Raw genomic sequence first — 26,080 nt, 5'->3', positions numbered from 1 at the left:
CAGCCAGTCTCTAGACTGCAAAGGAAAAGGGGCTGGAGAGCTGTTTGAGTAGGGAAAAGGGTGGCAAAACAAGAGGCACCAACAGTTTAGCAGTGATTGACAGGTGGGTGGGGCTTGGGCCACGTGACTTGAATCCATTTGCACCTGCTCACCAACTGCAAAGGAAAAGAGGCTGGCGGGCTGCTTAAGTAGGGGAAAAGGGTGGCAAAACATCTATCATCGATAGTGCTGAGGCACCAGGGCCTCGTTTGCCACAAGGACTGAATCCACTGTGAGAATCCTGCCTTAGGCAACAGCCAGGGTGAGAGAAGATCTCTTTACACACCACAATCTCAAACAACATAGAAGAGGGGACTCAGCAGAGTAGGTACCTGCAGAAAGGACGCTTTGCAGACTCACTGATCTTGGAGGGGTGCCTAATGGACACAGTACTTCAAGGGGGATTAAGGGAAATGACGCCTCTTGAATAAGGTCATCCATAGATGGCTTCAGATTCAGGAAGACTTTGTAAAGGCAAGATGGAGTCGGTCAGTAAGAGGAACTGGATCTGGATTATGTCACAAAGTCGATCAAGATAAATTCACAGACTTCATTTGGAGGTCTTGTCACAGTTTTATCATCAAATGAACAGTATCTGTGTGCTGCAACGTGTGAGTAACAAAACGCTGTTTTGTCCCTCCCATTCTCCAACCCCCACTTCCTACTGGCCAGGTAAGAATTTATGGGAGTTCCTGTGTTTGAAGTTTCGCTTGCAGATGGGATCCATGGAGTCGACCCCCTGGCTCCTGGAAATCAAAAGGGGCGTGGGGGGGGGGGGTTCTTTGGTTTGCTCCTCCTTCTACTGTGTTGTAACAACAAAACTAGCAGCAACAGAACAAACAGCAGGAAAGCTTCTCCATAAAACCCAAAATAAGTAAACCAAATGAAAGTGTGTGGGCGCGGGGGCGGGGTTCAATAGCCTCAGACATATGGGCTTACTTGCAGCAATTCAGGGGTCCATGGGAGGTTTTCAGTCACTCACAGTCTGGGATGCTTTGAGTGTAATCTGCACTTCTGTCATTGTGTCCGATAGCCTTTTTCCTACTTTCTTAACCTTCTCCATAGGCTCCTGTTTCAGTGGTCGCAAGTTGCCACCACCCAGATCTTGGTGACTACTTGGAAGTAGCTGGAGTCACCAGGATTATACCTTGAGGTGTGTTTGGACTCTCGACTTACCTCCTTGTACCCCTTGCCACCAGAGATAAGGACTGACAACCATAGATACGTTTAAGAGTTTTATTTAAAAACATGCTGTGAAAGGGTCAGGGACCTGGCATTGTCAGGGGGGAGAGAGACCCCTCTTAACCTGGGGTAGCATGTTTACTAGGATATTTACCAGAGCTGGTTATGACCCAGAGTCTGGTTGAGGGAATTGGGAGATCCGCAATCTCTGCCCCCCCACTTTATATGCCTGGTTACAGGTGGGGAGTACCAGTGTTAATCACCCAATGATTACAACATGCTGTCCAGTGTTCCACGCTATTGATTTTCAGAACTGCAATCCCCAGAAACCTTTGTGGTGAGCGACAAATCACCTGACCCATGAGAGAGAGATGTAGTGAGTATCCCAGAATATGCAAGCAACAGCTTATTGTGAAACAGCCATAGAAAGACTTCACCGCTGCAGACTACTGACTCTGAAAATAGCAATTCCAATGTTAAGCCACCATCATGGAACACTGGCAGATCTGTGATGGTGAAAGTGGTGGGCTTAAGCATTTTGTAACCTTGCAGCTTTGTGTCCCGGCCCCAGGAGAGAAGCCAGTTAGAGATTGTCCCATGGAAGCAGGTAGGGAGAGGGAAGGATAGGCAACAGTAGAAACCATATTAAAAGGGGAGTACGAGTATGGAAAGGCTGACTGTGGGTTGCTCAAGTGAGGGCAGGTGGAGAAGAGACACACCAAGTGACTACGCAGAGGAAAGCTGGTGCAGCGGAACAAGAAAGAGACTGAAAAAGAGTTTGCAAAATGTGAGCTACTGGCTGTGAGAGACAGTAGTACTTGTGTGTGAGAGTGCAAGTATGGTGACTGAGAGGTGTGAGAGTTAGCAAAAGAGTAGGGGGTTAAGTGAGTGAGGGTGATAAGTGTGGATGAGAGGTAGAAGGGGGTGAATACAAATGAGAGGGGGAGATGAGAGTAGTGGAGAACTGAGGGGAGAGGAGAGGAATGGAGATTGGAGAGGACAGTGGAGGGTGGAGGCAGAGGAGAGAAGAGTGGAAAATATAGGGTGCACAAAGGAGAGAGGAGAAGAGAGGCCAGAGGTGAGTGGAAAGTAGAGGGGAGAGGAAAGTAGTAGGGAGCGACGACCACTGGAAAAGGTATAGAGATAAGCAATGGAGGGAGTGTAGGTGAGAGTTGTCAGAGGAACAGATGGGAGAAACAGAGAGAAGGGGGTATTAGAGAGGCAGACAGAGTAGGAGGAAGAGGGCGTAAAGGTGTAGAAGGTGGAAAAGAAAATGAAAGACCATCAGGCGATCAAACTTAAGGGTGTGAAAGGGAGCGAGTATGTACAATTGTGCAATTGAAAAGGCACCAAATCACATGGTGAGACCAGACACTCCTGGGAGATATAAGGATAGGTTCCAGCTAGAATAACTGTGGAGGGAGTGTGCTAGAGAAGGCTGATACCTTTAGGCCATCACCCAAGCCAATATTTCAGAGAGTAGACGTTACCAATCTCTAATTGCCAACCAAGGGGACAGGGAAGCCTGGGCTAGGGTGGCAGGAAGCCTGCAGGGCATGGAAGAGGGACAGCCTTTAATGTGTCATGCTGCCATCGCATACCATCAAGTTTCAACCTTGTTTGAGCTCTGGAAAATATAAACATGTGAACCGTCTTCTGGAGTATTGGTATTCTTAAAGCAATCCGTGACACTGCATAAACAGATCATAAGGTTTGGAATCTGTCTCAACTCCAATGCTACATACATCAGAATTATGGTGGCTGAACTAAATATTAAGATGGTCAGGATGATAGGGCGCCTCAAAGTACAGAGATGAAAAGTAATTCACAAGTCCAATCCTAAAGTGAGGCTTCAGATCAGGGTGGTTCTTACTCAAAATAACCAATGATACAGGCCTTCCCCTCTTTACACCAATGCATGTATTCACAACAATGTTCAGCATTCCAATTAGTCCAACAAATCTCGAAGCGGTGACAGCCAAAAGCCACAAAGGTCAGCAAAAAGGTGATCTAGTGTCCAAAACAAAGGTGTCTTACATCAAGTCTTTTAACGAGGACATATTATTTCTTCCTCCTGAATCTACCAAGTGGGTGGCGTTCTTCCCCAGTTCACTCCTCCGTTTCCTGTGAACAATCTGCTGCCTCCGTTGCACAGCTCTCAGGAAGATGGATGTATGTGAGGTCTGCCAAACCTTTGTCTTCTAACGCTCTTCCTCTTCTTGCCAGGAGATCTCGCTGGTCCTGTTGGGGTTTGATGCAGAAGTAGAGCCCTGCTCCAAACTGCCCTCTTCTTCCTGTGCCACTTCCCAGGGATACCCAGTCCTCTTCCTAGGCTTACCTTCCTGACTTGCTGGTATACTGCTGCAGTCTCAAACCTCCTCTCATTACTATGCGCTCCCTTAGCCACCAGAACCTCCCTATTATGGTCTATCTTTCTGTCTCTTTCCCTCGTTCTCTCTCTCTTTCCCGGTCTCTGTTGGTATTAAACTCTCCCACTCTCAAGGTGATTGATTTCCTCCTCGCTCTTCCAAAAGAAGTCTTATTTTGCGGCTCCTCAGTTTACTTTCTCGCTGGGTGGAATTTATCTAACTTCTTATCCCCCCAAACCTGTCCCTATGACTGTTCTCTCTGTCTGATACTTGCTTTCCTATTGGACACTTTCTAAGATTTCCCCATGACATCCCTCTGTGTCTGAGGTGATTGACATTTTCTCCAGACAATACCCTTATTTCCTGCACTAAGATAGTTCCTGTCTCACTCTGCTGCCAAACAACCCTCCTCCCTCTCTCTAGTTTAGTTTAGTTTAGTTTATTCATTTGTATTGCGCACCAGACCCGAGGGTATGAGGGCGCATGAGCAGCAAGGTGATTCAAAGCTTGGTTACAGGATGCTTATACTTTACATTACATAATTGTACTTTACATTACATAATTACAGTGTGACGATGAAGGAACATGTGTACAGTTTGGCAGGAGAGAATGCAGTAGATGTATTTAAAGAATTACAAATATATACAAGTTTAGTATTACAAATTTACAGATTCTCTTAAAGCATGCAACGCGGAGAGCAGCCGTGTGGTGTTAGAGGTGTTAGTGGTTCGTGTTCTTTAACCAATGGATGTAGTTGCGTCTAAAAAGTGAGTAAGGTTGGGGAGTTCTGAGCGATGGTGGTAGGGAGTTCCAGTGTTGAGGTGCTTTCACCTGGAAGCTGTTGCCACCCATTTTAGTGCGTTTAAACCTGGGGACGGTGAGCAGATTAGCATTGGAGGTTCTGGTGGGTCTGATGGGGGTGTGTTTGCATATTCTGTCTGCCAGATAGCGTGGGGCAGCATTATTCAGGCATTTGTGGGTGAGCGATGCTACTTTAGGTAGGATTTTGTCTGTTGTGCTGAGCCAGTTATGGGATTTCCTGATATTGGAAATGTGTTCCCTCCTGGGAATATTGAGTGCTGCCCTAAGGGCGTTGTTTTGTAGCGTCTGAATTTTGTTGGTGATTTGTTTGGTGGCTCCTATGTAGAGGGCGTTACAATAGTCCAGTTTGGATAATACCAATGCTCTGGCTAGAGTAGTGCAGCTGTGGGTGGAGAGGAAGGGTTTGGCTGCTCTTATGAGCTTACATGTGTAGGCCGTAGAGGATGCCATCGAGCTAACCTGTTTGTGGAAGGTTAGGGAGGAGTCGAAGTATATTCCTAGGGTTTTTACTTCTTTCGAAACCTTGATTAGGTTCCCATCTATGATGAAGTTGGCATAATTGTGGTCGAGTTTGGTTAGGTTGGACGTGGAACCAAGGATGATGAGTTCAGTTTTGTCATCATTCAGGCATAGACTGTGCGAAGCCATCCATGCCTGGATGATGAGATACACCCTGTTCACCAAGGCCAAATCCTGGTTGTAATCTCCCGTCAACGGGATGAGGATCTGTGTATCATCGGCGTAGTTAGTGTAGGTGATACCCAGGCCATCTAGATCATCAAACAGGGGCTTTGTGAACACGTTGTACAGAGTGGGGGAGACGCACGAGCCCTGTGGGACTCCACATGTAATGGGGATGGGTTCGGCGGCGGCAGAGGAGGAGAAGACTCGCATGGATCTGTTGTTGAGGAATGACTCAATCCAACTGATGGCTTCTTGTGAAAAGTGGGCAGCTGAGTCTAAATGATTACATAGGATTTTATGGTCAACTAGGTCAAACGCCGCAGAGAGGTCTAGCAGGAGTAGTAATGCAGTTTTCCCGTTATCTCTAAGGACGTCTATTTGGGCTTTCAGATCTATCAGGGCTGTTTCAGTTCCATGTTGGGGTCTGAAGCCGGATTGTCTTATTCCTAGAAGGTGGTTTGTTTCAAGATACTTTTGAATTTGTTGGTATGCTGTCTTGTCTAGTATCTTGAGCAGGAATGGGACGGTGGTAATCGGTCTGTAGTTGGTTGGGATGGACGGGTCAAGGGAGGGTTTTTTGAGGAGAGGGAGGACCCAGGACTCTTTAAGGTTACTGGGGACTGTTCCTGAGGAAAAAGAGGCATTGATGAGTCTGGTGATGAATGGCGAGAGGTCTCGTGCCGCGTCTTTAATGATTTGTGGGGGGCAGAGGTCACCTTTGCAGTTGGAGGGTTTAAGGCCAAGAATTATTTTTTCTACTTCGAGGGAAGAGACTTTGGAAAAGCTGAAGCGAGCAGTGTTAGGTGTGTGGTGTGAGGGTGGAGGGCTCGAGTGGGCGTTGATGGGGTTGGTAAGATTGGTGAGGGAGTCTTTCTTATTTTTAATTTTTGTTTGAAGGCCAGTGACTTTGTTGTTTAGTGCATTTTGGACACTGGTGCACCATTGTTTGTTTTTAACGCAAGTATCTGGGATTGTTACCGGGGTTTCCAATTCTTTCAGGATAGTAAATAATTCTCTGGAGCTGGAGTTGGATTGGGAGATTCTCTGGTTATAGGATTCTTGTTTGGCCGCTATGATTTCTTTTTTATAGTTGGCCGTTATTTTGTTAAGCAATAGTTTGTTGTGGTCAGTCGGAGATTGTCTCCAGACTTGTTCCAGTTTACTCTTTTCCAATCTAAGGGTTTTAAGATGGCTGGAGAACCATTGGTTGAGGTGCTTTTTTGGTTTGGATTTTCTAAGTTTCAATGGTGCAATGGCGTCTAAGGCTATGCGCATGGTGTTGTTATAGCCTTCTACGAGGTCATAGGGATTAGAGTCTTGGAGTTGGCTTAGTGTAGGAAGAATGAGTGGGATCAGTTTTTCTACTGTAATATTCTTTTTGCTTCTCGTGTGGATGGCTGGGGCTAGTGCCATGTTGGTTGTAGGGCTTGAGGCCTCAAGTGAGAAGGAGAGGAGGTGGTGGTCGGTCCAGGATTGGGGAGTGTTGTTAGTGATCGATACGGCACAGTTATAGTCTGCTATCCAATCAAGGGTTCTCCCTTTGTTATGGGTGGGGCTGGTTACTTTTTGTGTGAAGCCTAGTTCAGACAGGGTGTTACTGATGAGAGTGGCTTGATTGTCTTTGGGGTCTTTGTAGCCTAAATTGAAGTCTCCTAAGAGAAGGCATTGTGAGGAGTTTTTTAGGTTGTCGGTAAGGATGGCATTGAGGTCTTCCTCGAAAGATCCCGGGGGTCCGGGCGGTCTGTATAGTAAGTGAATGGATATTGTTTGGGAGTTAGCGATGGGTAGTTTGGCTGTAAGTGATTCACATGATGGGAGGTGTGTGGCGGAGTTGAGTCTGATGTTAAGGTGGGTCTTGGCAATGATGGCCAAACCACCGCCTTTAGCTTCAGTTCTGTCCGCTCGGATGATGGTGTAGTCAGTGGGGATGGCTAGCGAAAGGGCTGGGCCTGCGGCTGCATGAAGCCAGGACTCTGTTATGGCTAGGAAGTCTAGATCTTCAGCTAAAATGAGATCAGCGTTGTCCGTGGCATGGGCAATCATGCAGCGTGCGTTGATGAGGGCACCTTTTATAGGTAGGGTTTTGGCTTTGGCAGGGGTGGGGGTGGTAGCTGTGCTGAGCGCTCTATTGTTGGTTGTAGTGGAGTTGACGGGTTTAGGTTCGGGTTTTTTTAGCGTAAGGTTAGCGCAGGAGCTAATGGATGTTCGGTGTGTGAGTATGGATTGTGTGGAGTCCCTGGCTCTAGGCTCGTGTATTTTGGGAAGTCTGGATCGTAATCTGGTCAGCCTGTCCGAAAGGCATGGGGGAGCGAGTAGGGTAAGCATGATTGTGGTGCTGGGCTCTGTGAGGGTGGGTGATGCGGTGCCTAGGCTGGTCAAGTTAAGGGGTGAGCTGGGCAGGCATGCGGAATTGGTGATGTGGAGAATGGTTCTCAGTAGTATAGAGTAAAGGCCCGGGAGGAACATTGTGTGAGGGGGGTAAGGTGCAGTGTGTGTCCTGTCTAGGGTCGAAATCTAGCAGTGGACAGTGCGGCCTGCTTGGAGTAGCCGAATACTACCTAATCCATGTAGTGCAAGGTTGCAGATTGGCATCTGACTCAGGTACAGGTAAGCAAAGTGGTCATAGTAAGCGTTTGTCAATTAGCACAGCATTAAGTTTAGAATTGCGCCAGTGTACCAATTAACATCAGAGTAGCATGTATTCAGAATAGCGCCTGGATTGGGAATAGCACCTAGGTTCAGAGTAACACTTAGTTCAAGATAACACCTAGAATCAGAATAACCCCTAACTTCAGAATAGCACTTAGAGCAGATTAAGCACAACATTGAGTTTAGTGGCTATAAAAGTATGTTGAGCGGGGACACATTGGGATGCAGGTCAACAGATCTAGAGGCAATTGGTGAGCAGATCAGCAGAACAGAGCAGATGGTCACAATGCGGTTAAAAATGGCAACTAGAATTGCATAGGGTAGCCGAGCAGCAGTGAGGCACAGTGCAGTTATATGTTACAGGGATGACTAGCGACACAATAGTCTAAATACGACTGAGCACCTATGTACTGGAAATGGCAGCAACTTTGGGCACAGATACAGCATGCAATAAGGCCTGAGTGCACGAGAGTGGCAATAAGTAGCTTGTGGTAACAAAGCCTTTTCCAGAGTCTAGGCAGTTCAATTTAAAAGCGAAGTGGCGTTTACCGTTGAGGTTGGTCTGGAATCCGGCAGGGGGTCCGGGCGAACGGCGAGGAAGGCTGAGGACAGGTGAAGACAGGTATTGGCCTTATTATCCTGGGCCTTGCTGGGAGTGGGCCGGCTTCGCCTACCGGCTGGCGATAGGCTGCTTAAGGTGGCTCAATGGCCAATCGGATGCGAGGACAGTCGGCTGTGCTCAGTTAGGCACTGGGGTTCCTTGAGACATGGCGGGCGGCCATCTTGGAAGTGTAAAAACCTCGTGGTGGCTAATGGTGGCAGGGGCAAACACAGCAGCTGTTGGCATCAAGTTTAAAACATGCAGGCTGTGTAGATATTCTTGCAGGTCGGCGGATCACTGGTGCAATTAGCAGCGAGAAAAAACGAATCTCGCACGGAATAATGATTCTTACCCGAATTCGAGGGCAATTCAGGATGGATCCAGGAAAGGGAGACCACTGCTCCTGCAGGGTCCGGGGGAGCTCCTGCTCCTCTGGTGAAGGAGGGGGTCTGCTCCACGGCTGGGACTATGTTCTGTCCTATGTTCTGTCTCTAGTTCTATGTTCTGTCCTACTCACCAAGTGGTACCCCTTGTCTCCCTCACAAACATTGCATGGACTCTCTCTCTAACCATCCAATTCCTGTAAACTTTCTCAATCCTCTCCAAGGTTATCACTCATCAGGGCTTCCTTCCTCCCCACTGTGCTTCGTGGTCACACTCTCCGGTGAACACTCTCTGGACCAGGCACCCCACTGTATGCTGCTTTCCAATGGCCAGCACTCCCCAGGTCCATCATCCTGCTGCCAAGCCTCCTTGCTTGGGTTTTCACAGGATCTGCCTTTCTTGATAAAGCTCCTCCCAGGAGTGATAAAGACTGCCTGGGCAGGCTGCTTTTTATTTAAGTTCAGTCCTCTACCGTTTGGGTGGGTTTCAAATGAACAACTGCCCCTGTGTGATGGGGTTGGTGCAGTTTCCTTATTGCTCCACGTGGCCCTGCTCAGGTGAAAGTTTAGGGGGCTGACCTGAATCTATTTAGAGGCCAGACGCCATTTTGGATTTTCTGCTGGCCTCAGTTATTTGTGCGTTTGCATTCCCCTGCTCTGAGCTGATATGTAAGGCTGCCTTCTGCTTTCTGTGAGACTCTCTGTGCCCAGCATTTGCGTTCTTATTAAAATACTTTCAAAGGGGGTCAGTGTTTGTTCTCTTTACCCCCACAGAGGGGAAATATAAAAATGTGTGTACTTGGGTGGATTTAAATGAATTTCTGGTTTCTTTCTTTTCCTTCTCTAGAAGGGACATACGTTTCAGAGTAAATACAGTCTGGCGCAGGGAACATTTCTATTCATGCTTTTAAAGGAGCCCTGTCTCCTTCTCACCCTGTTCCCTAAAGAGTGCTTTCTGGTCTTTGGGGTTCTGGGGCTCCCCAATAGGTGGTGATACAGGCATCCTGTGACAGGAAATTGCCCTCAGAAGGGCTGCGTCGTCACGCACCTAAGAGCGCTAGCCAAAGGGGTGATAAAAGAGAAGGGCAAATAACCCAAATCTTGGTGATCACCGAGAACCTTATGTTCGCCAATACGGCAGGTCATGGACGGTATCTGGACTTTGCATCTAAACCATTACATCGAATGCATTTGCAAAAAATATGCATCGAAAGAATGTTTTTTGGGGGTGCAGGTTTAATGGTTTAATTTTTATTGTGGTGGGTTTTAAAGGGTTAAAAACGGGGGGTTAGGGAGACACCCCCCCCATCCAAAAAAAAATGCATTCTGTGCAGATTGTTTCGATGTACAAAATTAGATGGAATTGCCATTAGATGTCAAATATTCGATGCAAAGTCCATAAACCGTCATGGACTAACAGCCAGCTTGGAACATCCTTTTGTCGTTTGCCCCTCCCGGGTGAGATAGGCCTGTCTTAGGCATCTGACCAGCTAATCCTAAAATTACAAGGGTGTCTGTCTGAAGAGGGAGACTTATCTCAAGCTGCATAACGGTGAGCACAAGAACACCATCAAGACGTTAACCGCCCACTATTATACTTTTTCCTACCCTCTTTAACATGGCAAATCCTTACACTGTGCTTCGGTGCAGCATAAACAAAAAAATACAATACACAGCAATGCACATAATCTTTGCAATGAAGAATACCTTCTGAGAAAATAAAAACGATAAATGCATTTGTGAGCCACATAAATATGTGAGCATCACATATATCCTGTTGAAATATTCATGGAGCGAAGCGTCTGTCCTCGTCCACTTGCGCACTGGGCATAATCGGTAAAGCTGACGTGGAAGGTCTCAATAGAAAGAACAGTTACACAGCCTCCACCATCAAACAGTCTAGTCAAACAGCAGCCAGCGGTATGGCAGCAAGTGCCAGGAAAGGCCCGTAAAATCACACAGGAAACAACAATTCATCTCTTTAGACATGTACAACTGGTTTATGAGGAGTAATGGGAGAGGGTGTTCTGCTTAAGGGGAAAACGCATGTCCTTTAAATGCAGAACACACTACGGAGACTATTCTGCAGGTTGCATTGCAAATGACTTCTGTCAACAATAAAGAATGCATTGCATAATGCAAATTACAATACACTGGAGAAATATGAACAATTTGGAACAAAGTTACCAACAGGGAAGTACAACTTTGTAAGAAAGTTTTAAAAGTGAAACATTAGCCATTTATTTATTAATAATGTGTTACAGTTTATATTTAAACTTTTCACATAATGATAAATTATATAAGATCAAATATAAATACATTATAGTATATAAAACTAATAAAAGAAAACCGCATAAGGAGAAAAAAAATTAAAAAAAAGAGAAACCTATTACATATTACATATTAATAACTAAAAGAGATTTAAGTTACCATTAAGCTCATCTTGGTTTAAAACTTATTGCTCTTGCTGTTCTTCTGATCATTAGACATTAATAACGATTACCCATACTGAGGTACATGGAACAAAGGATCATAAGTCTCTGCAGAAGTCAATGCCATAGTGTTTAACAGGTTCATACAAAGATGTTCAGAGTTCTTTCAATTTCCAACCATACTCTAAAGGTGGCAATCTGCAGCTGCTTACTTTGAGTGTTTGTGAGGCGATGCCAGAAATCAACTTCCCCTACAAACTCCATATCGTGGACAAAGTTGCCAAAATTTACTGAGTAAGTGTCCATCATATTTACACAACTAGTTAGGACATGATTAGCTGTTTCTTTGCATCCCTTGACCTTACAGAGTCTACAATATCTCTCTGTGGAAGATAGACCATTATATTTGCTTTTGTTAGTCAGCAGCGGCAGATTATCAACCCTCAGTAAGAGTAGAAATCGCCTGAGTCTACTAGAAGGACTGAGGGTTAAATATGGCTGCATTTGTTTGAATGAGTAGAGCATGTAATGAATAAATTTATATTTTGGAAGCTTGTCAAGATGTGCGTAGTTTTCTAGCCAATCCCAAAGATCAATTTTTTTGGATAGAGCTTTTTTTTGAGAATCAGTAAACTTCTCTCCACTCATGGTCCAGCATATTGTCCTCAGGAGGGCTTCAGTCTCCTTTTTCAGATGGCATTTGGTGGTTTCCTTTGTAATTTCCATGCCAAATTCTTTTAATAGCTGAGATCATTAGCCATTTGAAATCTTTAGCAATGGGTTGTTGAAATTGCCCCACCAAATACAGGAATAGCAGCAGATTCCCAAAAAATGTTGGGCACAAGTGTTGCGATGCGGTTCAGTATCTCGAGCATTGCACCAAAAATATATGTGCCGAATTCACAAATTTGAATGTTCAAGTGCCTTTGTTTCACCCCTTTGTGCATTTGGGCAAACCAGGGGGTGCCTCTGAACATTTAGAAGTGCATCCTGAATTCACAAATGGATGTCCTTTAAAATGTGCAGAAAACAAAGACACAGTGGTGGCTGCTTCTTTAGGGGGGAGGGAGTGCCCCTCCTCAGCACCCCCGCCCCCCAAGGCCAGAGAGGGCACAGAAAACAGTATGCTGTGTACATTCGTTCCTTATATAGTCTCTATCAACACACGGCGTGGCGGCCTTGCTGGCTGTAATGTCTATTAAATAAATAAATAATTGTCGTTTCGCGTGGCTGGGCCTGACCACAAACGGTCAGATGAGCACGTCCCATCTCACGCTGTTTTCGTATTATTGTAATACTGCACGATGTAGGAGGCTGGTGGGACGATAGAGCTGTAGCCCGCCCCTTTTAATTTATGTGAAAACAGTGCACCACTTCACGATCTTCTGCATAGTAACAGAATGTATGTTTCATTGGCTGTCAGCCAAATACATTTGTTATGGGTCAGGTGGGAGCCCAAGCGTCTCACTTGTTCGTGCGTGAACTGCGGCCTTACCTTGTGGTCGAGTAAGTAAGTACTAATATATATATATACTGATTTATTGCCGCGCGCGGTTACTTCTATTGGGTCACCTGACCTTCCAGCTTGCATGGTCGTGTCACCTGACATGGTGAGCACGTACAACGCTACATCTCGCCCCAAAATAACGTAGTCCTACCCCATCTCTTTGATCCATCGTCTTGGTCGCCGGATGGTGCGGCAGGGTCTGCTTTCCAGTTGAGGTTGAGTCAGTTCATCAGTCTGTCCTTTTCAGAGGTCACCATGTTCCTCTGGCTCCGATTCAGCTTCATCACCTGTGTATCCTGATTCTTCCCTGATGCGTGCGTCATCTTCACTCCATTCTTGGTCCGTTTGGGGCTGGTCACTGGGTGTCTTCGTATCTCTCTGCAGTGACCATGGACCCATTCATGCTGGTGATAGTGGTTGAGGGTCAAACGGTACTGTTTTTTTTTGGGGCTTAGTCTGTCGCACATGAACACAGTCTCTTATTTTCAGATCGCCTTCCTGTGTTCTGCGTCTTTGGTCTGCGTATTCTTTCCTGTTGTCTTTTGCCCTGTCGTCCCTTTTTCTTGTCTCCTGGTCTTGTGGGCCCACTCCGGTGGGTTGAGTCTTGTAGGGTAGTCTGGAACGTATAGGGCGGCTGAACATCAGTTCTGCTGGGCATTTTCCTGTGGAGTCACGAGGTGTGTTCTGGTAGTCACGTAGGAGTTGGCATAGGGATTGTTCTATCGGCATGTGAGTGATGTTAGCTATCCTCATGGCTCTCTTGACGCTGACCATAAATTGTTCCACTGTCCCATTGGCATAGGGCCATAGTGGGGTAATATTCCTGTGATGGAATCTCATGTATCTGGTGAAGTCCTGGAAGTCATTACTGGTGAATGGAGGGCCATTATCAGATTTTACCACTTTTAGAACACCGTAAGCAGAGACAATCCGGTCCAGCGCAGGGATCACGGTTTTGGTGGCGGTGGATGATAGTATCTCTATCTCGGGGTACCTAGAATGTTCAACGAGCGTTACCAGTAAGCTCTCAATCTTAGTGGACCAAAGAGGTTGACTGTGACCTCTTCCCACACCTTCCGGGAGTGGTGTCATGTTGAGGGGTTCAGGGAATGATGGTGGTTGAAGGCTGAGGCATATGTGGCAGGCTTTTAAAGTGCTTTCTATACTTTTGCCCATGCCGGGGAACCACACCTTCCTCCGAAGCATTCGTTAGTTAACACAATGACTCTGTGGCTTTTGTGTGCAATGTCTATTGCCCTCTGGTGCAGGGAAGCTGGCAGAACTATTTGGTCCCCTTTGAGTATTAATGACGGTTCTTGGAGATGTGGGGCCAGGCCAATGGGTGGCAGGAAAGAAAGTCTACTGGGTTTGGGCTTGAGTATGATGTTGAACTGGTTTTCTTGCAGACTGAGTCACCATCATGTGATCCGGGGGGGTAGTGAGGTTTTTGGAGGTTGGTTTCCCATATATGGTGACAAGGGCCTGGTGATCCGTAATGATGGTGAACGGTTTGCTGTACAAGATCAGGTGGAAGTGTTCACAGGCCCATACTACCACCAGTGCTTCCTTTTTCAGCATGCGTGTATCACTGCTCTATCTCTGTGAGGAATTTGATGGCGTATGATACAATTTCCCTCTTTGCGTGTTCACTGCCTGAGTGTTGTGCTAGAATGGAGCCGAGCCCCACGGGGCTCGCATCTGCTGTCACATCTGTCTGCAGGTTGGTGTCGAAGTATAACGGCTGTGGCAATGTCTTTCCGGAACCTTGTCAAATCCTTTTTGTTGTGCACTCTCAGAATTCAGAATTCAGAATTCAAAGGGGTGGTCCTTTTCGGTTAAGGTTTGTAGCGGGGCGCTGGTGGCAGCAAAGTCAGGGAGGTAGCGTGTTCAGTTAACTTGCTAGCCCTAGGACAGATCTCACCTGTGCAATGTTTGACGGGTGAGGGTCTTCCGTTAGTGCCCGGATTTTGTCGGGATCTAGTTGGATTCCTTTTTCGGAGAAAACGTGCCCGAAGAACTTGAGTGTAGCCTTGTTAAATGCACATTTGTCTTTGTTAAGTGTCAGATTTGCGCTATTGAGGGCGGAGAAGATTTCCATGAGTGTCGCGACTTGGGCTTCCTGTGATCGGCCGAGATGAGGATGTCGTCACTGTAATTGATGCACTGTGGTAAGTGGCAGATTACTGTCCGGATCCCCTCTACGAATTTCTTACGGCCAAAGATATTCCGAAATTCAGCCGTTTGTAACAGAAGAGTGTAGTGAAGGTTGTGATGTATCGTGATTCTTCACTGAGTTCTACTTGATGGTATCCTTTGTTCAGATCTAGTCGACAAAAGACTTCGGCTCCGTTCAGCAAGTGCATCATATCTGTGATGCGGGGCGATTGGTGATGTTCCCTCAGTATTGGTGGGTTTGGTACGCGCATGTCCACCTGCTGGTCCTTTTTTTGGTACAGGCACTACTGGGGAGACCAAATGGGTCAGGTTAGATGTTTGTTCTATTATGTTGGCCACGATGAGGGTGAGCAGCTCCTTCTCAACTTGGTTTTGAATATTAAAAGGTATTCCTTGATAGTGTTGTGTGATAGCCTTTACTCTCTTGTCTATGTGCAGCTAGATCTTGCATCCCTTCAACTTTCCAATCCCTTTGAAAAGGTTTGGGAAGTTTGCTTCCACTTTGGCAGTGGGTGAAATGTATTTGTCTGCCATCACTTGGTATAATATGTGGATGTAGCCCCATCTGTATTGCTGATTTGAAGCTTAATATCCATCCACAGGAGGATTCGGTGGCGAAGACATGAATGAGTATGCAGTCTCGTTTGTCCTGGTGCCGGCAGGTGGTTGTGAAGGCTCCTAGGCAGGGTAGTGGTTGCTTTGTGGAACCAGAAAAAACACCATGCAAAGGACAATACACTGACACAGGCTTGTAAAGATTCCCAGAATCTTTATTACAAAACTGAACAGTATTGAACAAAGTACACAAATAGCTATTTGGCTGTCAATACATCACAGAGACCACCAGCAGGGTTCAATGTGAGCAGTGAGCAGAATTTGCCAGCTGGACATCAGCGTATTTATACAGTTTGTTATAATGATATCCAGCCTCTTTCAAGTTAATTATACACTGGGCTAGTGTCGCGCCAGGTTCGTTTCCTAATTTACATATCTCGTGCATGCGGTTTACTTTTAAATACATTTACTAACAGACATTATTATTCTCTAATTTAACGTTAGACTCTTTACATATTGCTTTAATGCAGATCAAACAAATGTTTCGCATGTCGTATTTGGATAGATTTATTGTTCTTGTATACTTGCAGGTTAACATTGCTAATTCAAGTAATCCTCTGATCCCGAGGTCAACAAAGGACAAGGTCTACATGACCCTAACATGTAGCCTGAAGGCAGGTTGGACATTAACCCTCCTACAGAGGTTGAAGAGGTTAAGACAAGAACAAGAGCACACGAGACGGCCATTTTAGACTACAGGGTGACTTTGTACAATAAACTAAAATGGCGGTTCTAACGTAAAATGGAGGCTTGATTCACTTGAGGTCACAACCTTGTAATACAGATTTCCCTGCAAAGCGACTTGGCATAGGCCAACATATATAATGAGGACGAAACAATATTATATCAGTTCTAACAGCTTTGCTCTATAAGCATAGATGTTGACGCAGGCTTTCTTTAGTCTCGGGGCTTGCGTGAGTTTGAGGTACTCGCATTCTGGCATTGTGTTGATTGCTGCGCCTGAGACAAAGCGGAATTGGAATTCTTTCCCTTGTACTGTTAAGGGTAAAGTGGGGCTGCGTTTTGATGCCGACGGGTTTCCTTGGGCATACAGATATCCTCTCTTCCTCCATTCGGTACTCAACTGAGATTCAGATTCACTTGTTGACAGTGTGCATGTGGTGGATCTGTCTCCTCCCTTTCCAACGAATGTCACGGGGTGGGGAGAGTCTCATCCTGGTGTAACATCTCTCTTTGGTGTGTCTTCTTTCAGCGTATCTGGGTCTCTCCTCGCGGGATGGCCGAGGGGATGGTCTGGGCTGGTCGGCCCTCTGTTCTGCTCGGTTAGACCTGGAGGTTTTGGGTTTTCTGAAAATCAGTCTAAAGTGGTCTTCTCCTCCACAGGCAGAACATATTTGGCATATGGCTGGGCATGAACCATTGTGTGGTAAGTCATAGCCACAACTGAAGTATTGCTGTTTTTCTGTCGTGGTTTCTTGCATTGGGGTTGGTTGGGCTGTGAGTTGGCTTACTGCTTCTTCTCTTGCTGTGAGTGAAGGCGAGATGCACATTTTGCTCATGGTTGATATCTGGAGGTCCAGTGCTGATGGTGTTTTTGCCAGAAAAAAGGATTTCGGACAAGGTATGTGGCATCTGCAATAGTTTCTTCTTCAGGGGCATCGACTCACAACCCACAATGACTTGATGGCTTCTTCATTGGTGTAGAGGTGAAATTCACAATGTTTTACTTTGGACCTGAGGTGTTTCACAAGTTGCATTGTGGTGCGGAACACTTGTATCTCGTAATCTACATTTCTGTGCACTGCAAAATGTTCGTCCAGTATGTGTTTGAGGTCTTTGAAGGTTTAATCGTCTTCAGGTAGTTCAAAGATGATGTCCTGCACTTCTGGGCCTGCTATGAGGGTGAGTAGTCTTATGACACACTTGTGCTCTTGTGGGCCGTGGGCGTCAAGGTGCGCATCAAATTCCTTAATCCATCTGGCCCATCTTGGACCCAGGCTGGTGGTGTCCGTTGAGTCATAAGGAAGTAAAGACGGCAATGGGAATGCTTCCCTTTCCTGCTGGTCTGCTGCGATGGGATGTTGGTCTTGTTCTGGGGCACTCATTGTTGATAGCAGGTGGGACTCACCCTCTCAATAGACGTCCACCAGGGGTGAGTGGCACTTCCTACATGAGGTTATGTGCAGCTTAGGTTGCATGCGCTCTGGGGTTGTGGTGGGCTTAAACCAGTGTCTCATAGTATTCCCTCCCTCTGGGGTTTGTGTTAGTGTTGCATCAACTAGGGTTCCTACCTCTAGCTTGCCTGCATGGTTAGGCAGCAGAAGCACAGCCTAACGACAGGTTCTGCGGGTACTCCCTGCTCTTCTCGGGTCAGCGGACCATCTTCGTGGCAGAGGCTCTGCCCCTTTGAACTGCATAGGATCTCCTGGGACTCGAGCGGGTGATTTTTGAGCACCGGCGAGCAGCAGTCACATGAGTATGGTGCCGACGTGGTGTGCAGTGTGATGATGGTGTGAATTTACCGTCTCGTCTCCATTGTCAGATCTAAGATGCCTAGATTACGTGGGCTAACGCTCGCTATAAGGAGACACAGCCACACAGTTGAACGTATAACAAGAACTGATTTGTTGCTGCACCGTGTAAGGTTACTTCTATTTGGGTTACCTGACCTTCCAGCTTGCGTGGTTGTGTCACCTGACAGGGTGAGCACGTACGACGCTACAGACGGGGTTCGCATTGCTTTCCTATGAGGAGGGATTGTTTTAATTTGAGCAGGGGGCTGGTCTTCTTTTATCTTTGGCCACCTGCAGTACCAGCTGTGGCGATTTGTTTGCAGTGCTTAGTGGCGATGAGCTCTGAAGTAGAGTTGCAGTTGTGTTAGGGCTAAGTCGCAGGAACAGACCATCCCTAAAAGCAGTTTCCCACCTTTGATTTTCTGAGCGCTATATATACCTTTATATTGATTTAAGTTTCATGGGACGGTTCAAACGTGCTTTCCAGGCTAATTTTTGTATAAAGGTTGGGAATTCCGGCGTTGAGATACAACACACAGTCCAAACTATCTCTCTAAGAAACCTCCCCTATCACATTAAAAGGGAGAGGTTAATTCGCAGTACATCACTTTAACAAGACTCCTTTGAACTATAGCATTGGCGTGAACGAATATTCCAAGTCAGTGTTGTAAGTCAGTGGCAACTTAAAAGTTTAATTCTTTGTGGTGGGCTTCACTTGTACTAGGGGCAACGCTTCATTGGACTGAATCTATGTGCCTTAATGAGTGGGTACCCAGCGCTTGTATAGTCTTCACTTTTTGGGAAGAAGGCAACTTTTTAAAAACTGGTTTAACTTTGTTTTTCCCTTATACCAGTGATCTAAGTGAGCAGGAACGCTCGGGAGCGGTGTTCCACTACTTTTCTTTTTTTCTCTTTACCATTCCTCTACTTTTTACAACCATATTCGCCATTCTATACAGAGGATCTGTCCATTCATGCCCCTGTGCAAGTTTAAAGGTGTAATAGGAGCCTTAGTTACTAGACACTAAGGGCCTAATTCATGGAAGAGTGCTATAATGGCAAAACCCCACTGGAAAGCGTTCTGTGAATAAGGGCCTAAGACTATTGCAATGCCGTGGCCGCTACACCTTGGCACATGTTGCACTATGCTTCCACCTACCCTCTCCCCTGCCAAGACCACAGTTCCACTACTTTTTCCGGTCCACTTCTACCACTGCCTTGTACTCTGTGTATTATTGATGTGAAAACATAACACCACTGTGCGTGGATGCTTCCTGTGTGTGCTCCCTCTCCCCATTCTTTCCACAGTTTGGCATTTTATCCCCTGCACATCTGGTGTTTTCATCCATCCGTTCCTCACTACTTTCTTGCTTGTGTGTATTGGTGTCACACACGTGTCAATATATGGGATGATTCTCGAAAGTGAGTGGTGTAGCAGATTTATTTCTGTAGCTCTTAGTCAATCTTCCTGTTCTGCATGAAAATGTTCATTAAACTTCATCGTATTTTGGTTAACTGTGCGGCCAGGTAGGTTGCTTGCCAAATTTGCCAAAGTTTCATGGATGAGGACAGAAGTCACAAAGGAAAACGTTTTTTCTTTTGTCCCGTGTTCACAAATATCATGTAACCTTAACTCAACCACTGTAGCATTGTGTTTTGCTTTGCATCTTTATTTACTCACATGCCTCCATCCGCTTTTCATTCTGGGAGGTACTTCAGACGATTGGTCTCTGCCTGCATTGCAAAGTGCCACAATAACATGATGTCACATAAGGCTCCTAGGAGCCCTGCTCCCTCCTCGTGGTTGCTTTTGCATTGGGTCTCGGGCCCCAAGCTGGCCCCTCACAATGGGTTACTTAAGAGTATAAAGAGTTTCTATGGTGTGCTATTGTTACTTCATTGAGCTATCAACCATACAATTAGCAAGTATATCTCTTATAATCCAAGATAGATGATTTATTACAGTTCAAGGTAATTGGCTAGCATTGAACGTAGCAGAACGATGACCACTTGCGCCACAGCCTTAGTTTATCACAGGGTCTGCGTCCAGACATAAACAGTTGTTAAAAAAAACACCAGTCAGTTTTAGTACAAAATGTATTTTTACTCGTTTACCAACTCGTGTTGGTAAAGACCTTAGTCCTAAATTCCTCTTCAGGGCTTCAGTATGTGTGATTGAAAACCAAAAATGTATACAGGTTTTTGCATTACCAATCAATTATATCCAACAATCAAAAACAATGGAAATATTCATTTAAAAAACACAATACAAACCAGATGCGGGAACAACGATGGGTTGTAAGGAAAGAAAATAAATTATATATAACACATGTATTATGTTCCTGATATTGCCAATTCATAAAACACTTCAGATTATAGTGCTTAATCTATTAATACCACATCTCAAAAGCATCTACCTTCACCATTAGAGTCATGCTGCCACCACCAACCTACACAAATAAGATCTTAAATGCTTTACAGCTCATAATCGATCACCCTAAAGCGCCTACTAATAGCTCGTTGTGACAGGAAAAAATGAATAAATCCACAAGTGCAAAGAAATTCATGTGCTGTGGATAATCCACTGCCCTTTGATAATTACCCTTATATAGAAGTGTCGGTTAAGGTTGACTGTCAACCAAACAAACATCAATTTTTCTCGCTCCAATCATATATTTCAAAAAGCAAAGGGGGTTGTTAATTTACCCAGTGGTCCGGTGATGAATATTGGTTTCTAAACCACCAATCAGCCCCACACCTCTAGTGCACCAGAAGGGATCCGAACAGATTGGAATACAAGTGAATTATAAGACCTCCTTGTCCAATTTTGGTAACTTGGACGGGATTTGGCAGGCTTACCTCCAAAAGGTTGTGGATCGATGGTTAGTTGCAACACAGTGAAAATACAATTATTAACCAATGATAAAAAGGACTGTTCAGTCAAGGTTGTATACAAATCTTGACTTTATTATTATCTCAACTGACAGGTCTAGCACACTATGAAATACAACCCACCCTGTAAAGGAATGCAGAGGACAGACAGTTTCAAAGATGGAAAAGGGATGCACTCTGGACACTGCAGGAGGGTAGTCAGTATAGTAAATAATCACAATAGTTCAAGGATACTTGGTTTCAACACAAAGGGAGCAATGGGTTGTAAAATGTCAGTAGGGGCCTTCAAAGAGGGACCAGGGGTACAGAACTACAAAGTACCCTGTGTTGTAGGAGTTATTGGTGCTTGACATGGTCTAGTCACTTTCAGGGCACTTTGCAACTTTTGCAACAGAGCTGAAGATGGGAGAGATCTGCAGGTATCAGGCGGCAGGAAGTTCGGGAAGCGAAGCTGGACGGACGGCTGCAGGCTGGCCTACACAGTGTCTCTGGGTCAGGAATCATTGTCCTAGTACTGGTCAGTGATTCTAAAGCACTGGTCGAGGCGTCTCAGACGGCTTTACCGACAGCCGTGTAACAACAGTCAGCTGTGCTGACGGTTGCAGCTCGGGTGGCTCGACTGGCTTAAAAAAGTCCTTTAAGGCGAGATCGGATCCTTTAAGGCGGTCCTCATTATTATTTTGGTAAATCTGGCGGGATACCACCAAACTGTATTACTGTTACCGGTACTTGATCTGCCGGAATTACCAGGAGAATACAAGTGACGGTAAGTATATGTAATTCAACATTACATGGAGTCGACATGGGAGGAATTGCCAGTATTAATGGCACCAGTAATACCAGCATTTTATTCGTGGTGGCACGCCACAATTACCGGCAGCTCAGAGCTGCAGGTAAATCTGGCTACCACACCACCAAACTTGTAGTTTGTCAGTGTGAGAAAAGTGGCATTAAGGATATTAGTAAAGAGGCTCAATTACTTAATTGGAGTTGTACAACCACTACTCGTGTAATAAATATGTCAACGAGGTCTGTCTTCAGCCACTTGATATATAAGCACTATGCGTGCCCTTCACTGAAGTCCTGTTAAAAGCAGACATTGGCAAAGCCTACAGTCTTGGCTTGTGTACAATTATTAGACATTTGCCAGACACTGCCATTAGATGTACAGGTACATGCACCATTTTGCACCTCCTACCATCAATGGGCAGCTAATACCACTATCACAGTGCCTGGCAAGTGCCTTTGCCATGCTGACACAAAAGCCCAATTGGTTGGCATTGCCAATACTTGTTTTATTTGGGCTAGTTTGAGAAATGTACAGGTCACCTATTCACAAAGGTGACCTGTGCATTACAAAAGTGAGTGTAACAGCCCATTTCCACTTGGTCGGTCTAGATAGGATATTGCAATTGTGTTGCCACAATTTTGGTGGCTGCTGTTTGGTGATTATTTTCTTTTCTCATTAAATAATAAATGAATAAATATCTTATTGATACATATCGGCCTGGTTCCTAGTCCATTGTGACACGGGGTGTTTGTGGAGGTTGGGTGCGAGACAGGTTGCAGGCCTACTCAAAGGAACCCGTAGTATATTAAAAATAAAAAGTGTTTTATTGTACGCCACATCCATTGTAGGGGAAGGAGTTCCCTAGCTGGCGTGTGCCGTGTTATAAATGGAGACACTGTGAAATGTACATTAAAAAGAAATTGTAACCCTGTTTGTTTGTACGAAATGCTAATGGGACAGCAGTGGTTCATACCATTGCTGTTCCATTTAAAAATAAATTGATGACAGGGTCAGGATTGAATGTCTTTGCAGTGGTGGCTGGTGAATTTTCTAAGTGGATGGGCGTAAATATTTCCCCCAAATATGGCTTAGCGACAGAAAAATTGGGTAAAAAGGCAAACAGTTTGCGATTAGTTTTGTAGGGTAACTCATGAAAGATAACAATAGATACAAGTCACCAATGTGCATAGGAGCATTTCTCCAACTTATTTCCATGTTGTATTTGCCCACAATATGTGCAAGTATAAAAACATTTTCACTGAAAATGTATTGCCTCCAGCACGTAGAGCATTGGCATGCAACCTGTGGTTCTCCATATGTTTTGGACTACAACTCCCATGATTCCTTGACATAGGGTAGTATGTATAGGCTTGATGGGATTTGTGGTCCAAAACATCTGGAGGATTAGAGGTTGGAGACCCCTAATGTAGAGCAATGTTCTTGTTTAATCATTGTACAGAAACATTGCAAAGAAATGAACACATTAGATTGCCATGAACACTCTAACGGATCAAGCGCCTAGCAGACAGGATAGAAGACCTTTGTAAAATCACGACTGCTTTCCTCCAGCAGTCAAGGGTGTCGGGCCTGTGATCACTCACCATAGAACATACCGAGTAGTTATGATGTGAATTGTAGTCCAAAACATCCGAGAGTCAGTTATGGGGCGTTATGTTGCGCCGTGCATGAGATTGTCCATCAAGTTTAACAGAACTAATTGAAGGAATGCATTGGTTGTGCTGTGAAAACGTATAGCATGCAAACAAAGCCGACAGCTGATGGACTAAAACAGCTACTAGTGCTACTTTTTCCCCTTCCCCCCTCCCCTGCACTTGCGCGATCTCAATGTCACCTGGCCTAGTAAGATCGTTGTCTCTGTCTTCCCTCTGTTTCCCCTCCCTTGCCTCGTTGCGCCTTTAGACACTTGTGTATAGGCGCGTTATAAATGCCATATCATATTGTATGATGCAGGTCATCAACATAAATGCAGAACTTGTGCCACAAAAGCAGACGAACCATCAATCAGAAGACTGGGAACAAAACGCGTTCAATACAGGAAACCCAGACAGTGCAATGGCATCCACAGACCCAGACAAAGGTGTGGCCCGTGTATAGAACTTCCCTAGTTCTCCAACACGGAGCCCCACCCAACTAGCATTGTGTGCCCTGTCCCAGGTGAGGTACTAGTATTTCCAGTTATCCGAAACTGAATTGAGGATATCACGTTTTCCTTTCCCTAACAGCAACTCAAGGCAACTCTATTGTGATGCAACAACCGCCATACACCAATGTCACACAAAAGACACAACAAAGTTCTGTGCTATCACAAGCCAAAAAAACCATTCTTCAGATGAACCTTGTATGAAAGATTATACTCAGTACGTAACAGAATGATGACCACTTGCGCCACAACTTTAGTTTATCACAGTCTCTGCGATCAGACGTAAGCAGTTGTTAACAAAAACACCAGTCAATTTTCAGTACAAAATATATCTTTGCTGGTTAGGCAAAAGGTGTTTCGACCTTATCGTAAGGTCCTCTTCAGGACTTCAGTACCAATGAACATAGTCGCATTTGATCAGTAAAATAAAAACACATTTTTCTTTGTGTTATGGTTGAAACCCGCAAAATTATACAAGTTTTTACCTTAACAAACAATTATATCCAACAATGAAAAACAATGGAAATATCCATATAAAAAACACAATCCGAACCAGATGTGGGAACTAGCTGGCAATGTATAGGTATTCGCTCTACCTAAGATTAACTGCAAAACATGCAATCTTATACTCCACCAGTTCCAATGTGCAAATACCGTCCTTTAACCTCTGCCAAGTATATCTCCGATTCTAAAACATGAAAAGTCTAATCTGTCGACAGAAAAAAAAAACATTATTCTACCATGTCTGCACCCACAAGATACAAACGCAATAATAGGCCAAAAATAACAACTTTAATCAAGTGTTAACCATCAAATTTGATTGTGCCTCCTAGCATTAGATTTAACCGATCTGCCTAACTAATGATGGGATGGTTCTTATCTCTTGAAATACCCCGGGGTGCGTGTTATTGATCTAATATGGGGAAAACTCCCTTTTCATAATTCATTTCTTTTTATTATGGTATACTCATATGTTGCTAAGCATTTGAGAGTGAATTACATTAATAGTTGTGAAGGGATTATTGCGGTCCAAGGTCTTTTTTTTTAGTTCTGCTCTACTGTGCGTCAGTGGGATGTTGTCACATACAAATTAAATATGACGTCAGGCGCTCGGTGTCTAACGTCACACGTAAATAAATACGGCTGAAAAACAAAAAGGACGTTTAGCAGCCCCTCCTTCGTAAACAAAAACTGGACTCGGCCCATCGCCAAAAAGTCGGTGCAGCAAAGTACTGCTGACCACAACGTCAAAGCTAAGGACTCACTTGTAGAGAAGGAAACAAAACACACAACCACACAACCAAAATAATGGTTGACCACATGCACATGTGTACGTCGTACATGCAATCAATGCATACTCAAAGAAGAGCACTAGGAGGGTGACAAGATGGCTTTCTATACTCTGAACACCAAGTTTCCTCCCTGGGGTTTTCCTTCAAGAAATCATTTTTGCAAGGTGCTTTAATTCGATTTGCTTATATCATGTTAACCAAAACTACAACTCCCAGAATGCTTTTGCTAAACGATTTCCAAGGACTGGATCCCTAGTAAAAAAGAAATCCACTTCTGTCTTGTTTTCAAGCTTCAGATTTTTTTTTGCATTTATTTTGGATTTTTGGGGGATTTTTTCCAAGCAAGGATTTATTTATCTTGGGTTGGAGAATTTATTTTGGATTTTTACCAACTTGTTTCTCAGTAAAAACAATCCACTAACACTAATTGGCAGGAACACATGTGTACTGGATTTAATTTGTAATTTTTGAAAAGAAAGGATTGTTTGGTCTTAAAGTGGATGATGTTATTTTGGATTTTTTTCAACTTGTTTCTCAATAAAACCAATCCAGCAACACTACACATTTTTGCTGCATTTATTTTGTATTGTTTTACATGCAAGGATTGTTTGTTCTTACATTGGAAGATTTGTTTTGGATTTTTTCCAACTTGTTTCTCGGTAAAAACAATACCGTAACACTAGGAACAGATTTTTACTGCATTTAAATGTTGGGATGTTAACCTAATTCCACTGAGTACAATTGGATTTTCTACATTTAAAGAGGATTTAAATGTTTGGGAAAATCCAGTAGTAATGCACTTTCAATCCGGATTTTTTTGGTAGGGTACGCTGCATCTATCTGAAAGTCATCCTGTCAACCTAGCAATATGCCCCAAGTTATAACTATATACCATAGTTATTGCTCGGGCCTTAACAAAGGCCCCGGGGTATTACCAGAGTCGGTAATGCCCCTGCCACGAGGGGCATATAGCTATTAGTACCCCAGGCGCAAAATCTGCGTGACCGGGGCAC

The sequence above is a fragment of the Ambystoma mexicanum genome, chromosome 11 (genome assembly GCF_040938575.1).
Source record: "Ambystoma mexicanum isolate Mex_15411 chromosome 11, UKY_AmexF1_1, whole genome shotgun sequence".
Taxonomy (NCBI): domain Eukaryota; kingdom Metazoa; phylum Chordata; class Amphibia; order Caudata; family Ambystomatidae; genus Ambystoma; species Ambystoma mexicanum.
Note: the sequence above shows the minus strand (reverse complement) of the source record.